The sequence below is a fragment of the Oryctolagus cuniculus genome, chromosome 4 (genome assembly GCF_051225735.1).
Source record: "Oryctolagus cuniculus isolate XC-2025 breed Fujian yellow rabbit chromosome 4, ASM5122573v1, whole genome shotgun sequence".
Classification (NCBI taxonomy): domain Eukaryota; kingdom Metazoa; phylum Chordata; class Mammalia; order Lagomorpha; family Leporidae; genus Oryctolagus; species Oryctolagus cuniculus.
This window is the reverse complement of record NC_142870.1, coordinates 119301014-119319255: the sequence shown is the minus strand read 5'-3', so window position 1 is coordinate 119319255 and position 18242 is coordinate 119301014. Positions and strand designations below refer to the sequence as shown.

Here is an 18242-nt window from a genome sequence, read left to right as displayed (position 1 = left end):
TTTCTGTGTCCTTGAAGTGGGTACATTAGTGTCAAATTTACATGAGAGAGTATCTCATGCTATTGTTATATTTAAGTGCTTTTTTTTCCTGAAAAATATAGTTTCCACTAACTTTATTTAATCTTTTTTTAAAAAAAGAGATTTATTTAATTTAAAGGCACTGTGACAGAAAGAGAGGTAGAGACAGAGAGAAATCTTCCATTTGCTGGTTCACTCCCCAAATGGATGCATCCTCCAGAGCTGGGCCATGCTGAAGCCAGGAGCTGAGAGCTTCTTCCAGGTCTCTCACATAGGTGTAGGGGCCCAAGTACTTGGGCCGTTTTCTGCTGTTTTCCCAGGTGCATTATCAGGGAGCTGGATCAGAAATGGAATAGACAGAGCTTGAATCTGCATTCTGATAAGGGTGCTTGTATTGGCATCATAAACAGAGGCTGAACCTTCTGCACCACAGTGCCGGCCCCAATCTTGTTTTTTTGATATCTTACCTGTTTGAGTATTGAAGCCTGTTTATTGAACACTCTCTGTGACAAGGTAAAGGAATATGACTAAGAGAAAATGTTATCCCAGAATTTGTACAGAATTAATGTGAAATCTAATTTAGAGTCTGATTCCCATAGTGAAGAGGCTTGTTGTTCCAACAGTACTATTTTCTTTTTTAAGATTTATTTTATTTATTTGAAAGTCAGAGTTACAGAGAGAAAGAGGCAGAGAGAGAGAGGTCTTCCATCCACTGGTTCACTCCCCAAATGATCGGACCTGAGCCGATCTGCAGCCAGGAGCCAAGAGCTTCTTCTGGGTCTCCCACGCATGTGTAGGGGCCCAAGGACTTGGGCCATCTTCTACTGCTTTCCCAGGCCATAGCAGAGAACTGGTTCGGAAGCCGAGCAGCCAGGACTCAAACCAGTGCCCACATGGGATGCTGGTGCTGTGGGCTGCGGCTTTAACCCGCTGCGCCATAGTGCCGGCCCCTCCCTCAGTACTATTGCTGATATCCCAGAGTTGATATGAGTTGCAAAGGTGGCTAAGTAGATGTACAAATGGTTTATAAATATTACTAATTTAGAAGTCAGTATGATCATTATACTGTATAGAAGCTTGAAGCTGTTTTGTAGTCCACAGTCACTGATGAGTAAGAAAAGAGTTGAAACAGAGTTTCTAGTATAATTGAAATATTTCACAGAACTCAGCTGGTTTTTTGATACGAAAGAACCCAGGCATTTGAGGCTGTGTGTGAGGACACCCCTTACCATCCAAGCCTGAGTTGGTGCCACAATTTTCACCAGACTCTTAAATTTGGTAAATGTGTATGTATTGATTCTATCCTTACATTTCTTATGTGATTTCTAGTCCAAAGGATGTTTACTTTTTAAAATAATTTTTTTTTAATTTCTCCACAAGACTTACAAAAAAAGTTGTGAGACTGCAAAGAATTTCTGGATACACTACCCAGATTTGCCAAATGTAAATATTTTACTTCATTTGTTTTGTTTACCCTACTTCCTGGTTATTTTTTACTTAAGCATTTGAGAGTAAGGTATAGACATTATACTTCTTTACTCTCAAGATATTTCATATTTTTATTTATTTGAAAGATACATGCACACACACATATACACAGAGAGAGACAAAGAGAAAGAGATTTTTCATTTGTTGGTTCACTTCCCAAACACCCATAACAGCCAGGGATGGGCCAGGTTGAAGCCAAAAGCTTGGAACTCAATCCAGGTCTCCATGTGGGTGGCAGATGATCCAAGTACTTGTGCCATAAATTTCAGATCTCTGTCTCCAAAACAAGGAATTTTCTAATTGAAATGCAGTGATCAAGTCAGAAAATTAATATTGACTTAAAGCTGTAATCTAATCAATAGAGTGTATTAAGATTGTGTCAATATCCAAAAAAAGTCTGTTACAGAAAAACAGTTCAGTTTAAAATTCTCATACCCTCGGCCGGCGCCGCGGCTCACTAGGCTAATCCTCCGCCTAGCGGCGCTGGCACACCGGGTTCTAGTCCCAGTCGGGGCGCCGGATTCTGTCCCGGTTGCCCCTCTTCCAGGCCAGCTCTCTGCTGTGGCCCGGGAGTGCAGTGGAGGATGGCCCAGGTGCTTGGGCCCTGCACCCCATGGGAGACCAGGAAAAGCACCTGGCTCCTGGCTCCGCCATCGGATCAGCGCGGTGCGCCGGCCGCGGCAGCCATTGGAGGGTGAACCAACGGCAAAGGAAGACCTTTCTCTCTGTCTCTCTCTCTCACTGTCCACTCTGCCTGTCAAAAAAATAAAAAATTAAAAAAAAATAAAAAAAATAAAAAATTCTCATACCCTTTAATTTTCTTTAATCTGGGCCAGTAGCTGAAGGTATATTTTATGTAGTTGTTGAAGAGTCCAAGCCAATTATTTTGTAGAATAACATGAATTTGGGTTTGACTGATGTTTTTATGGTTAGATTTAGGTTATATCCTTTTGGCAAGGCTACACCAGAAATTATGCCAAATTCTCATTGTATCCCATTAGAAGGCATGTGCAATCAGTCCAGATGTTCCCCATCTTCCTGGTAGTTGGTCTTTTCTTACAAGAACTTTCCCTCTTCAAGTATTTGCTTATTCAACTGTTTTTCACAGCAGTGTAGACTCTTGGGATTTTACTTTAGTTAGGATTTAATCCTATATCTTCATTATTTTCACTTGTTTTTTTAAAAAAATTGATTTTTAACTTACAGGTAATGAATTTTATTATTTGATGTGTGGATATATGAATTTTAACAGTTATGAATTATGTAATCACCACAGTGAAAACACATTGTAGCTTCCCCTCAAATTCCTTCTTGCTGCCTTTTTGTTTTCAAATGCCTTTACTATCCATAGTCCTGTCAAGTTTTGATCTGTCCTCTGACCTTATATAAATATATGAATGAAACTACTACAGTATGTAGACTTCTGAATCTAGTTTCTTTTACTTGGCGTAGTTCACTTGAAATTCATACACTGCTATATGAGAGTACTTCCAAAAATTCATGGAAAATGGAATTAAATAAACTTGCTTTGGTACAAAAATTTTGACAGCTCTGCATAGTTTTTTCATAATACTCATTTCAGTGAACTTTTTGAATACCCCTCATATATATGGTAAGAGTTGATTCTTTTTTATTTCTGAATAATCTTGAATTCTGAAGATGTGTCGCAGTTTACCCATTTTTCTATTACACATTTGAGTTGTTTCCACTTTTAAATGTTTAGTAGTAAAGCTGCTCTGGGTATCTCTGTATAGTTGTTTAGTTTACATCAGCAAATAACTTGAAATGACATTGTTACTTCCTGTAGTAAATATATATTTATAAAAATCTGCCAGACAGTTCCACTGTGGCTTGTGCTGATTGCACTTTTCCTACCAGCAGTGTATGAGAATCTTAAGTTTCTCTGTCAGTAATTGATGTTGTCAGGGTTTTTTGTGTGTGTTTGTTTTTTTAAAGGCTATCGGTGAATAGTGGTAGCTTTTTTTCTTTTCTTTTCTTTCTTTTTTTTTTTGGTTGTATTTATTTATTTGAAAGACAGAGCTACAGAGAGAGGGAGAGACACAGAAAGAGTTGGTTTATTCTCCAGATGGCCACAACCATTAGGGCTGGGCTAGGCTGAAGCCAGGAGTCAGGAGCCTCATCTGGGTCTCCCACTTGGGTGTCAGGGACCCAAGTACTTTGTACCAAAGTACAAAAAGTACAGGTCATCCTCTGCTTTTTCCAGGCCATTAACAACTGGATCAGAAGTGGAGCAGCTGGGGCATGAATTGGTGCCCATATGGGGTGCCAGCATAGCAAGCAGTGGCTTTACCTGCTATGCCACAGTGCTGGCCCATGTTATTTTACATTGCATTTCCTTAGTGAATAATAATATTGAGTACCTTTTCATGTGCTCCTTTTGTGTTGGTATGTCTAGTAAAATGGCTGTACAAATCTTTCATAGATTTTTAAAGATTGGGTTTTGTCTTAATTTGGCTGCTGTAATAAATACCATAGACTAAGATGGCTTTAACAACAGAAATTTATTTTCACAGTTCTGGAGGCTAGGAAGTCCAAGATCAGGATGTCAGCATAATCTGGTTCTAGTTAAGGTCCTCTTCCTGGTTTGTACATGGCCAGTTGTCTTGTTGAATCCTCATATGATGGAGAGCAGAGTAAGAGGAAGCAAGTTGTGGCAGAGTAGAGAGGAAGAGCTCACTACTGTCCCTTCAGTGGAGCATTAATCCCATCATGTGGATTTCATTGCCTTACCCTAATTACCTCCTAATGGCCCCATCTCCTGATGTATCTTCTAATTAGAGATTGGTGTTTCAACATGAATTTTGGGGGGATATAAACATTGAGTCCATAGTTGGTTGTTTTTCTAAAGATTAGTATTATTTTTAAAATATTTATTTGCAAGGCAGAGTTAGAGGGAAAAACAGGAATCTTGCATCTACTGGTTCACTCCCCAAATGGCTGCAACAGCCAGAGCTGGGCCAGGCCAAAGCCAGAATAGCTGCAAACTACATTCAGGTCTCCTGCATTGGTGCAGGGGCCCAGGCACTTAGGTCATCTACTGCTGCTTTCCCAGGCCCATAAGTAAAGAGCCAGATTGGAAGTGGAGCAGCTGAGACTCAAACCAATGCTTATATGGAATGCCTGAATGGTAGGCAGCTGCTTAACATATGGTTTCACGACTCTCAACCCTGTTTTCTAATTATTGAGTTTTGTTGTTGTTGTTCACATTCTATCAGACTCAACCAATGCGTACCTGTTCAAGCTGGGTTCTATATATTTCCGACATGTGCCAGTTACATATGTGATCTTGTTTTCATAGATGCTGATAGAGTGTAATTCTGGGCAGGTTTTGGATTTCCCTTGGTCAGGGCCCGCCTACAATCTGTTCTTGGCTTATTTTGCTCAGAAGAGAACAATGTACTTATAAATAGAGCAGCTTCAGTTGAGGCATCTATGACTTAAGGAATTAATGGTTTCATAAGAAAAGACACAGATGTAAGGGTTGTTTATTTTCACTATTGATTCTGTAGCATGCTGAAATAACTTGCTAAACTTCAGTGAAGGCAAGAAATCAGTCTAGATTATGGATCCATTTTTGAAAGAACGACCATATTGTCTAGGAAAGAAGCATGAGTCAAGGTGTCTTCTGATAGAACAAGATCTCAATAGTATTTGAAGGTTATTAGAAGTAGGTTGGGCAGCTGTTTTTTTTTTTTTTTTTTTTTTTTTTTTTTTTAAGATTTATTTATTTATTTGAGAGGTAGAGTTACAGAGAGGGTAGAGAGTTCTTCTGTCTGCTGGTTCACTCCCTAGATAGCTGCAATGGCCAAGCTGGGCTGATCCAAAGCCAGGAGTCAGGACCTTCTTCCGGGTCTCCCATGCAGGTGCAGGGGCCTAAGCACTTGGGCCATCTTCTATTGCTTTCCCAGGCCATAGCAGAGAGCTGGATCAGAAGAGGAGCAGCTGAGACTAGAACCGACACCCATGTGGTATGCCAGCACCATAGGCAGAGGGTTAGCACAGTATGCCACAGTGCTGGCCCCCAGCTACTGTTTCTATAGCAGAGCTATTGTGTTTTATCTGATGGAGATTTTATTTTGTTCCTGGTGGAGTAAGTACTACAGTACTGCCTGTCACAGATTTTTCAAACTTCAGATAACATTTTTATAATAATATAGGTATGAGTATAACCTACTCTACAACATTGTTGTGAAATATTTGCATATGCTAGCAATAGTTTATGAAGTGTAGAACAAGTAATTCTAGGGAAATAAAAACATGTTTTGGAGTTAGTTTATCTGTCATTTACTAGCTATGTGACCTGAACTTTCTAAACATTTGTTTCCTCATTTTAAAAAAGGGAATAGTACTGTTCAGAGTATTGCCAAAATTTTTAACACAGTATGACAGATTATAATTATATAAAAAATAGTGTTTGCTTTCACATAGTCACAGTTTTAGTGTTTTAGTAAGTTGAGGAAAAACCAAATCTTGTATGCATTCAAGTTCTGGAGTAGCATGGAGCTTGTTCTAGTAATATAGATGGTAGAGGGAACTGTAAAGACAAAAGCAGAAATTACCCATTATCCTACCACAGCAAGATTATCACTGTTAACATTTTGGTTTATTTCTTTTTTTTTTTTTTTTTTTAGATTTATTTATTTATTTGGGAGGTAATTACAGACAACGAGAGGGAGAGACAGAAAGGTCTTCCTTCTGTTGGTTCACTCCCCAAATGGCTGCAATGGCCGGAGCTGTGCCGATCCGAAGCCAGGAGCCAGGTGCTTCTTTCCGATCTTCCCATGTGGGTGCAGGGGCCCAAGCACTTGGGCCATCCTCCACTGCTCTCCTAGGCCATAGCAGAGAGTTGGACTGGAAGAGGAGCAGCCGGGACTAGAACCAGCGCCCATATGGGATGCTGGCGCCGCAGGCAGAGGATTAACCTATTGTGCCACGGCTCCAGCCCCTGGTTTATTTCTTTTTTTAATAGACTTAATTTTTCAGTTTTAGCTTTATAGAAAAATCCAGGAGATAGTACATAGAGATTCCAGATATGCTGTGCCTAGTTTTCCCTGTTAGCATTTTACATCAGTATGATATGTGTGTTATAATTAATGAGCTAAACTTGATACATTATTATTAACTGAAGTCCATAGATTATTTAGAGTTCCTTAGTTCTTAACTAATGTATTTTTTCTTGTCTAGGATCTGATCCAGGGTACCACATTACATTTTATTGTCATGTTTTTTTATACTTCTTTTGGCAATGATAGTCTCTCAGATTTTCCTTTTTACCTTAACAGTTTTGAGGCTTAGTGGTCAAGTATTTTATAGTATGCTCCACTTTTGGTATTTGTCTGATGAATATTTCATGAATGGGTTATAGATTATTGGGAGGAAGACCACAGGAAAAAAGTGCCATTTTCATGACCTCATATGAGGGTGCATAACTTTAATATGATTAATATGAAGTTAATTAATCATATAAATATGAATATGATGTTGACTTTGATATTTTACAAATATTTCCTCCCAGTCTGGCTTGCCTTTAAAAAGATATGTGAAAATAATTTATGCACCTAGAATATTTATGTGTAATATATGTAATTACCCATGACTATATAGAGGTACCATACTGTAGATGGATTTTTGTGCTTAGTAAGTTTTGCTTATTAGCATTATCTTAAAAATTCTTAAACATATTTAGTAAAACAATCCTTCACTCACTGGTGCATTATAGAAATAGCCTTAATTCTTCATCCTTCTCTGTCTCCATGCCTTTTATCCCATAACTCATGGTGGGATCAAGTAAACATTTAAAGCTTTGCAGGTCATAGGATCTCTGTTACCCCTACTCACCTCTCTGGTATAGCATGCAAAGGCTGTAGAAATGTATAAATAAAGGGAGTGGCTGTATTCTAATAAAACTATTTAAATTAGCTGGCCTGCTGACCCTGATTTAACTATGTATCAACCTTTTTCTTTTATTTTGGCCTTTGGAGATGAGAATGAGGCAAAAGTTCTGAGCCTAGGCTTAAAGAGCACTTGTATGTTTCCTCTAGAGCAGGGGTAACTTTTTTTTTTTCCCCATATCCATAGCATCGTTTATGGGGCAAAGTCCCGGCAGCTCCACTTCCAATCCAGCTCTCCGCTATGGCCTGGGAAAGCAGTAGAAGATGGCCCAAGTCCTTGGGCCCCTGCACCTGCGTGGGAGACCTGGAGGAAGCTCCTGGCTCCTGGCTTCGGATTGGTGCAGCCCTGGCCATTGTGGCAACTGGGGAGTGAACCAGTGGATGGAAGACCTCTCTTTCTCTGCCTCTCCTCTCTCTCTGCAACTCTGACTGTCAAATAAATACTTTTTTTTTTTTTAAATTAGCCTGCTATTGACTGAATTTTGAGTCCTGTCTCTGGTTGTCTTGGTGTAGCTGGACCAAATGATTTTGCAGGCCTTACTGTGGCCCGTGGGCCGAACATTCTCCACCTCTGCTTTTATGTCTCTGTTTTAGTTACGAGAATGTGGTTGAATCTGTTAGAAGAGAGACAGTACAGAGCCAGGTTTCAAACCTCAGTTGCCTTCAAGCCAGCCACTTGTCATGCTAGCCACTCCTCACTGTGAGCAAGCCTAGCCAGCGTCCGCAGGGTTGTCTAGCCAGCCGCCACTTGACCCCAAACGTGTGCAGTAAGCCTGTATGCCACTGCAGGGTTGTGGTTGATAAATGGCATTGTTGTGGTGTTAGACAATTGATAGTTTGAAATACCAACATTAAATTAAGCAATCTTGAAGCTAAGGATTCCTAGGTTTTTTGTTTTTCCTTTTAATATTAAAAACTATCTACTATTCCCATTTCTTCAAAATATATATTTAGGAATGAAGTTACATATCAAAGAGTATATAAGAATCTCAGTAAATATTATAAAAATCATTTCCAGAAAGATTGCACCTGCTATGAAGTACAGTTTACCAGCATGCCTCTTCTACAGTCTTACTGTTTTAGGTTCTTCGCTTGTGCCTTTTCATTAATGTTTTCTAGGCTCAATTTTGGTGAGGCCTATTGATAGTGATTTGTTTGTTGAAGTTCCTTAGCAGTCAGCCTCTCTCTTAGTTTCTGCAAGCCTTCTCAGCTACTGCTGCTGTAGTTCTGCTTGTCCTTAGTTTCAGTTGTTTGTGGTTAATCATCGTTTGCAGATATTAGTATGTCTTGATTTGAGAGATATTACATTTGCATAATGTCGCTCCCCCTCTTCGTGGAGGAACGACACAGGACCCTGCGCTGTTCTTTTGTCTGCTCGGCCCTTCCCGGGTTTGCTGCTGGTTCTTCGCGGGTTGGCTACCGTCCCTTCCACCTCCGTGGAAGCTATTGGGCGGTGCCCCCTGCCACTTTCCCCACTTCCGCGGGGGAGCGGCACACCGCCGGCCGTCTCTCTCAGGGGCTGCTCAGATGTTCCTCAGGTGTTCCCCTTAGATGTTCCTGGTGCATGTTGTCTCTCTCCTCCTTTATAGTCCTCTTCCACCAATCCCAACTCTGCTACCCACACGCCGAGTACGCTGCTCTCCTCCAATCAGGAGCAGGATCAGCTCCTGCAGGTCATCACTCAAGTTGGCGAGAGGCAGCTGCGTAGAAGCTGTTTACTCCTCTCTCAGTGCCATATTGTGGGAGAGCAGATGCATAGAATAAGTCTTAATTCCAGTAACAGTCTAGTCCGAATTGCTCCCCACAGCAAACTTCTTTTACAGTTTATTGTTATAAAGGTTCTATTTTATTATTGGTATTAATCTGTTAGTTGGACTTCATCATAGGTATGTATATATATGAAAAAGTGAGAAATTTTTATGTATCTTTGTATGTAAGTGTTGGTATAATCTTCCATTTCAAGCTTCCACTGAGGGTCTTGGGACATATCACCTGAGGATAAGGGAGGATTGCTCTATTTTCATAAGTATTTGTCTTGTTCTCAAACTAAACTACATATTTCATTAGGGCAGTACAAATATAGCACAATGCATAGATCCTCAGCTATGCAATTATTAGTATAATCTGAATCAACATTTTGAAAAAATGGATAGACATTTTAGTTGAGTATAACTTTGCTTTAAATAGTTTTTTAAAATCTTTAAGACATCAAACAAATTTTATTGACTTTGAAGGGTTGGCAAATAGGACTTTCAGAGTTGTCTATGTTGAATAAGACTATTTCATATAGAGAAGCAAAACCTACAAATAATTCTATACTGTGGTAAATTTTATTGGAACAGTGTTTAACCGAAGTCTGGTGTAGTGTTAACACAAACTGGTTTGACACATTGTAAATTATTTTCTGACAAAGTATTGTGTTTAATGGGACATATACTTTTTTTAAATGATCATGTGGACAGAGAACCACAAATGACCTGTTCAGAGAAAGTAACTTATAAATAGAAGGAAAAGCTATTGGGCGGGCAATATTGAAGAAGCAAAAAATATGGTAGTTTTCTTGTGATTAGTATTTGGACTAGAATGACGTTGAGGGGCCAACTACTTGACAAAGGCCAAGAAGAATCAGTGTCCATGTGGATTCAAAAGTATCAGCATAAGAGTGCTGTAGAGTCTGTGTGGAATGTTACCAAACAGATTTCCTGGAGTGGTGACAATGAATGGTCTGGAATAAAGAATTCTGTATTTCAAAGGTTTTTATTTATTTATTTATTTTTTTGACAGGCAGAGTGGACAGTGAGAGAGAGAGACAGAGAGAAAGGTCTTCCTTTGCCGTTGGTTCACCCTCCAATGGCCGCTGCGGCCGGCGCGCTGCGGCTGGCGCACTGCGCTGATCCGATGGCAGGAGCCAGGAGCCAGGTGCTTCTCCTGGTCTCCCATGGGGTGCAGGGCCCAAGCACCTGGGCCATCCTCCACTGCACTCCCTGGCCACAGCAGAGAGCTGGCCTGGAAGAGGGGCAACCGGGACAGAATCCGGCGCCCCGACTGGGACTAGAACCCGGTGTGCCAGCGCCGCAAGGCGGAGGAGTAGCCTAGTGAGCCGTGGCGCCGGCCTTCAAAGGTTTTTAAAAAATCTGATTTGAGTGTAGAGTTCCATTTTTAGCATTTTGCCTTTTATTTTGTGAGAATAGGTAGACTGTGATCCTAGGAAAATTTGTGATATATCAATCATTTGATTCTTCCAACCTTGTACTCTTTGCCTTCCCTAGATGTATTTGCTCCTCTAATCTTTTCACAGGAAATGGTCTTATACGCATAGTTAGGGATAAATAGTAGTTTTGGAGTCAAGTGTTATTTCTGCAAGTATCTTAATTTTTGTTAGAGGCCACTTAAACCAAAGGGTATTTTCAGATAGGGTAACTAGTTTGGGAGATTCACAAGTCTTCTGTTTGGTAGATGGAATTGTTTGTGACAATTTTTAACTCTAGTGATATAAAGCCTTTCCCTTGACCTGGCCTGTCCTCCTGGTGGAATGTATTTCTCTGCCTCTTAGCTTTAGACGTAGGTGTGTGACTTGCTTTGGCCAATGGAATGCTAATATGGAGAGGATAGAGCTTTTCCTTATTTCCATTTATATTCATGTCTTTCTATTACCACTGGAAGAACATGCCTGTGGTGTACTGCCTCCCATCTGTGCTCAGAATGAGACACTTGAAGCAGTATCACCTTCAACAACCCATGAGTTGAGAGTAATATGTTAAGCCATTTTAAGGGGGGTGGTTTCATATGCAGTATTGTGAATAAGTAACTCACACTTTGCATCTTTAAAATTCATTTCACTAAGCAGGCAATGCTTTCCTGATTGTAGAAGTAGGTGAGAAAAGTGCATGTGTCAAGAGAGGGAGAGGGTGTGTGTTTATTCAGTTCCATCTAATTGAATTTATTTAGAAGAATCCTGCATGATGAAACCCGAAAAGAGAAGAAAGGCCCTCATTTTATGGGAAGTTATTGTTAGGGAGATGGCATCTGACATCATCTAACAGCCCCTATTTTTGGACTCTAACCCTATTTCAGTGATTAATATCACCAATTATCCCGTATACTACCCTTCTACCCCTGTGGTTCTGTAACTTGAGAATTTCTACTATAAACAAGAATGAGAGAAATGCTATCTGTAAAAAGGAGGTAATTTTAAAGGTTGAAATACAACTTGCCTTAGTACCTCTTTATTTCAGATACTTTATGATGAGAGTCAGTCTAACATGGACAATGGATCTAATATATTTCTACCTGATCTGAAACTCTCTACTGACTAACCAATGGACCTGTGGTGCAATATATGACACCTTAATTTTATGTCAAGTACAGGAATGAATTTATTGAGAAGAAAGACTAGTCAGATCATTTTATTTCATAAGTATTTTTTTCACATTTTCTATTTTCTAAGTAATAAGGACACTATATATATATGTATATATGTGTGTGTGTGTATATATATATATATATATATATATATATATAGGGCCCACGGGTGTTATTTAGCTGTTTCAAACATAAAGTCACATTTGTCTCTTAATTTGGTACCATGTGGAAATGTGATTTTACTCGTACATGTATGAAAGGAAGTGTAAAATAAAAAGTAAAAAGGCTCAGGAGTCAGAATTCTTACTTTCAAATCACAGCTGCTTCTTCATAGCTGTGACCTTTAGGCAAGTACCTTTTCTGTGACTCAGTCTCCTCATCTGTAAAATGAGACTTCACTGTTAAAAATTGTGGAGTCCAATTATTATGAAGTTAACAGAAAAGCAGTCATTGTCAGATGATCTGACATAAAAGTGCTGGAAGTGTAAAGAGGAAAACATGTAGGACTGAAGCAGAAAAAGGAAGATGAGGGAGTGACAACCAGATTTTAGAAGCTGCGTTGTCTTGACTGTAGCTCTTGTGTTTACCTGCTTCTTTGTTATGAAAACCATTATTAAGAATGGTGTTTGGCAGAGTAGTTAAATACTGTTTGGCCTGCCTGCATCCCATCATATCAGAGTGTGTGGATTTAAGTCCTGGCTCTGTTTCCAATCCCAGCTTCTTATTATCATGCATCCTGGTAAGCCATAGATGATGGCTCAAGTACTTGGGTTCCCCTATCGACATGGGATGCTTGGATGAAGTTCTAGGCTTTTGGCTTCCTCCTGTCCTAACTCCGGCTGTTGTAAGCATTTGGGGAATGAACCAGTGCATGGAAGATCTCTATGACTCTCTCTACCTTTCAAATGTTAATTTCCTCATTCTTTTCCTGAAAATCTCTCTTATGATTTAACAATGAGACTGAAGTCCCTGTTTTTTTATTTTTTTAAAGTGAGAGAAGAGAAGAATATCTTCCATCCACTGATTCACTCCCCAAATGGCCTCAACAGTTTATGTCTGGGGCAGGCTGAAGCCGGGAGCTAGGAACTCCATCCAGGTTTCCCTAATGGGTGGCAGGAGCCCAAGTACTTGCTGGCATTGGAAGCGGTGGCTTAACCAGCTGGTCCTTGCAGGCCCCACATGCCTCCCTGTTTTTTAGTGCAAGGATATGGTCGCTCATGCTCAGAGGGAACCCAGAGCACTGAACTACACATCAACCCGGGCATTCGCAGAAGAAGGAAGAATCTAACTGGTGGAACCAAAGAAACCAGAGCAACAACAGAACTTCAAAACACTGGAGCCCTTTCAGGAGAGAGGTTTGTTGAAGACAGAAATCTGGAATTGAGAGTCTTATCTTACTGTATTGGTCTGACCATAAGTGAATCCAGTCAGAGCTTGCCTCACCAGTGTCTCTGCATACCAGCTTTCTACTACCTAATGTGTTAAACTTTCCCCAGATCCCCGCCATAGAAGCAGATTTGAATGATTTTCTCCTGCTTCCTTACTGGCATGTACTAAAGCCTTTCCCTTCTTGAAAGACCAGGATCATAGATTGCTTTTGTGCACAATGGACTGCAGACCTATCTTGTTTAGTATTGCTAAAAGGGTGTAAACTTAATCCAAGTATGGTGCTTTGGAGGTAAGCCTCGTGGGAGGTTCTTGGGTCACTGGGGGACTACCCTTGCGAGGTACTTGTACCAAAAGGACTGTTAATGGAAACTGATTTGGGCCTAGCCTCATCTGCTTCCTGGCTCAACATATGACCCATCTCCACACATTCTCCCTCTTTCCATCTGATGCTCCTAACCACCTCAGGACTCTGCTAATAAGAATGCCTTCTTCAGATGCTGAACCGATGGGTTCTTCCCAGCCTTGGACTCTGAACCTTTAAAACCTTGAGCCAAAATAAACTATAAACTTTTTCATTCATAAGTAGCTTGTCTCAGGTATTCTGTTATAGTAATGAAATTCCAACTAGTATATTTTATAACATTGTTCATGGATTCAGTTTAAATAAATGTAATGGTGGTAAAATTTTACTTTTATTTACACTGAGAATGAAGTTTTGAGATGGATGCATGCTGCTGTATATAAATTTGGTTCACAGTTTTTCATTGCCTAATATTCTACCATATGAGTATAGCATATTTTCTCTTATGTATGTTCCAATTGTTGGACATCTAAGTTGCTTGCACCTATCTTGCATATAATGCTGCACTGAACAGTCTCATCCCTGTTTTCTGATGCATTGGCTCAGTGTCTAGGATATGTCTGCAATGTGGTAGGCAGCCTCTAAGTTGACTCATGATGGTCCCTGCCTTCTGATTTCCATGCCCTTGTTTATTCTTCTTTTTAATGTGAGCTAAATCCAGTGATTCTTTTCTAACAGACTATGGCAAACCTGATGGGAGGTCAGTTCTGAGACTGGTTTACAAAAATATTGTGACTTCTATCTTGCTTGCCATTTTTAATTATCTTTGTTTTTGGAGCCCTGGCTCTACAGGGAGCAAGCTGCCATGTTATGAACTACCCTTATGGAGAGGTCCATGTGGGAAGAAACTGATATTTTTGGCTAACAGCCATGAGGCCCTGAGGCTTGCCAAAAGCTATGTGAGTGAGCTTAGAGTGGATCTTCTGAGGCTGCCAACACCATGTTGACCTTTGAGATAACTTCAATCCCAGATGACCCTTGATTGCAGCCTTTGAAAAGAAGCCTAACTCACAGGCACTCAGGTAAGCCACTTCGATTCCTGATCCACGAATAATTGAAGATCATAAATTTTTGTTGTTTTAAGCTACTATATGACAATATATAATTAATCCATTCAGTAATGTTATTGTTGAGTTGTAGGATATATACATATTTGACGAAGGATTGCCAGGTTTCTCTCCTGCCAGCAGTATGCGAGTTTCTGTTTTCTCATTCTTTCAATAACATTTGATAACATCAGATTTCTCCCCCTAACTTTTACAATTTTATAGGTATAAAGTAATGCTCACATTGATTATATTTATTTGATTATATGCTGAGTATCCTTTGATAGTACTTGCTGGTTATTTAGGATCTCTTTTATGGTCTGTGTTTACTATTTTTTGATCTTCCTTTAGTATGCCTGTATTCCATGTTGATTTGAAGAAATTTCTTGTATAAATGATCCTTGATGGTTTTAGGCATTCTGTTAAATTTGTGTATGATGTCCTTTGTTAAAAGAAATATTTAACTTTTATATAGTTATAATCATAGATTCTTTCCATGAATTTTGTGTTAGTTAGGCAGCACCACAGATAGCTACAATTTAGATTTTTCGAGTAGTAAAGGTCTTTGCATTAAAAATGCTTGAATGAACTGAAATACATTTTAAAATGTGGGTAAACATGGATAATCCCTTATTGCCCATATCATTTGAACATTCTTTGCATTACCGTTGTGAAGTACTTATTGTCCAAATAATGTAGAATTTTTAACCTGTTCACAAATCTGGATAAAGATGAAGTGCATAGCTATTTGTTAAGTGACTGAGTGAAGTTAATTGGAGAACCTAGTAAGAGTGAATTGATGCTTCCCCCCCTCTATTCTGAGGCCCAGAATAATAAAATAACAAAGTATGTTATAAAGCAGTATCAAAAATGTGTTTTCCTACCTTTTTTTTCTAAACAAGGAAAGCCTTGAATTATTTTAAACAATAATTTTAAGTTAAAATGTCCACCAGATGGCACCAATGCCTGATACGTAGTCCCCAAAATCAGAAGCATTATTTTCACACTTATTTTAAAATCTGATAAAATACATCTATATTGAGAGTGAAATTAAAGAGATAATTCTGGACCCTTGCTAACTAGTCTTTAAGAGATCCTTTACGAGGTTTAAGGTTGGGTGAAGTGTTTTTCTTCTGTGGTCCTGGAGTTAATAACACTTGCTGACTGCTCTGTAATTACTAACTTGAGTCTTATTTCTTTAAATTGAGGTAGAGATCAGTTTATTTTCAGCCCTACTGAGCGTTGAATAGTGTGATTTTATTTCTTTTTCTAGTAAGCATAGGGTTATGAGTTCAAGTCAGGTTTGAAAGAAATAAAACCTAAAATATAGACTTTACAGTTTAAACATGTCTTTCAATGTTACAGACCTATAGTTTTAAGAAATTAATGGAAATAAACATTACCACTTAATTTCATTTATTTAATCAATGATGAAAAAATAGCCAGCGTTAGCTCCTTCATTCACTGGAATGACCTAGAAGTCCCATTTTATTTTGAGAAATGGTCATACAGACACTTAGGGCTCTTGAAGGATAAGTTTATTTATGAATTAATACATGCAAGGACCATACAGCTGACTTTATAGCAACAGCCTGCACTGCAAATGTGAGATGTTTACAAAAGAAACATTTGTCCTGAATGGCCCTGTGAGACTCAGGCTGTGTCTGTGATGCTTGAATATCCTAGAAAGTACACTTCCTCTCTGGATTCCCTCTCTCTTATTTTCTTAAAGATGACATCTTTTCTGTATTATTGAGAGGCCTAGCCAAGTATCAGGTTGCATTGAGAGGCCCTGCCAAGTATCAGGCTTTCCATCCCTGTAAAATACATGTCCAGAATCTTCAGACTGGTGTTCACAGTGGCAAGTACTCAGTGTCCTTTCACTATTGAATCAATACCAACATTTCCTAAAGTGTGATTATCGAGGTAATCACACTTTGGGGACACTATGGAGAAAAATAAAATGCTTTGTCCTATTTCCCTCTTCAGAGCTCACATCATCATATAAAGAGTTTCTGAAGCTCTACAATAGTGGTTATCAAGGCATCTGATAAATTTATGGAGTGTTTTTGTTGGCATACTGATTGGCCAGGAAGCCATGGATGGATGCTTGTAGCATGCAATGAATGCAACAGTCCTATAGAAGCCAAGAGTTGTCCTTTACACCTTGGACTTAACTTGCCCTGACAGTCTTGTAGTTGTATGTGATTAAGTCTGCTCTCTAACTCTGTTTTATTTATTTATTTTGACAGGCAGAGTTAGAGAGAGAGACAGAAAGGTCTTCCTTCTGTTGGTTCACCCCCAAATGGCTGCTACGGCTGGCGTGCCTTGCCGATCCGAAGCCAGGAGCCAGGTGCTTCTTCCTGGTCCCCCGTGCAGGTGCAGGAGCCCAAGCACCTGGGCCATCCTCCACTGCCCTCCCAGGCCACAGAGAGCTAGACTGGAAGAGGAGCAACTGAGACTAGAACCCAGTGCCTATATGGGATGCCAGCACCGCAGGCAGAGGATTAACCAAGTGAGCCATGGCACTGGCCCCCTAACTCTGTTTTATATGTAAACACAAAATAATTGAAATTTTATAATACATACTGAATGTTTTAGGAATACAACAACTATGTAAATCAAGGGAAGATTGTATTTTATTTTCTGTTGTGTGGAGCTTTACCAAGAATTGTTTACCATTTCAGAAATGCACACCATAAGCAAACACCACTGATTGTACTTGAGTTGCTGATACAACACAATTGTGTACTCTGCATTTGTAGCTGTCATATTGGAGGCAAATTCTCTTTATAAATAAAAGCATCTGACTACTTGTGTTTTTTAGTTAGTCATGCTCAAACACTGACATATTATAAGTCAGATACATGTTTTGTTGTTGTTGAACTTTCTAGAAACAATATAGAACATACCTGTGAATTTTGTTTTAGGATGGTAAAGAAGGTATTACAAAGATACATGTTTACAACAAGCAGTCTTTGGGTCTTGTTAGGATTGGGAACTAAAATCCTAAGAAAAGAAATTCAGAGGTTTTTCTTAGCTAAGTTGATTTGAAAACAGAACGTTTTTATTTGGCTCTTGCTGTCAAGTTTCATTAAGGTATTTTCTAGGTTTCCCATTTGTCCTTTGGATTTTAATGTAAATTTATTAGCCATCCAAAATGTGGACCAATGCTTTTCTTCAAGCCTGTGCTAATTAATAATAGAGATCAAAGTGGAACTTGGACAAGGCACAGCTACAAGAGGAACATTGACTGGGGGAAGGGTGGCACACATCCTGACTTGAGGTAGTAGTGAGTGTGTAGGTAAATAGAAGTGGGGTGCAGTGAGACCAGCCAGGAAAGGCTGGCGACCAGTGACCGAGTATAGCAGAGGGCCTGTGCTCCAATAGGGCTGGACAGTGGGCACTCCCATTCCAGGCTAATTGGCATCATCCCTGGTGCCTTAAAACAGGGGAATATAGGGAACTTTTAAAAAGTCTTGTTGTGATGAATGGTTCCTATAGTTTTCCAAATTGTGATTTTTGACATTTTAAAGCCTGATTTTAAGAAGGGTAGTTTGCTTTATATTCCTCTTACTACATGCAAAAGGGAACATGCATCATAAAATAAATAAAAGGATGATTTATTTCAAATGCTTTCACAAAACATTTTCATGAAGTATGTGT

At 39.4% G+C, this 18242-nt stretch overlaps 1 long non-coding RNA gene across 2 annotated transcripts in view; it reads left to right on the top strand.

Annotated features, from left to right (window-relative positions):
- Positions 1-12952: 12952 nt before the first annotated feature.
- LOC149127086 (uncharacterized) overlaps positions 12953-18242 on the top strand; it is a 97363-nt gene continuing 92073 nt past the window's right edge. Inside the window, exons 1-2 of one of the 2 annotated variants that reach the window (XR_016232597.1) lie at positions 12953-14552; positions 16829-17391. This is a non-coding gene — a long non-coding RNA (uncharacterized LOC149127086). Of the gene's footprint in view, positions 14553-16828; positions 17392-18242 lie in introns of those variants that run through there. The other variant, XR_016232596.1, reaches the window with a different exon arrangement.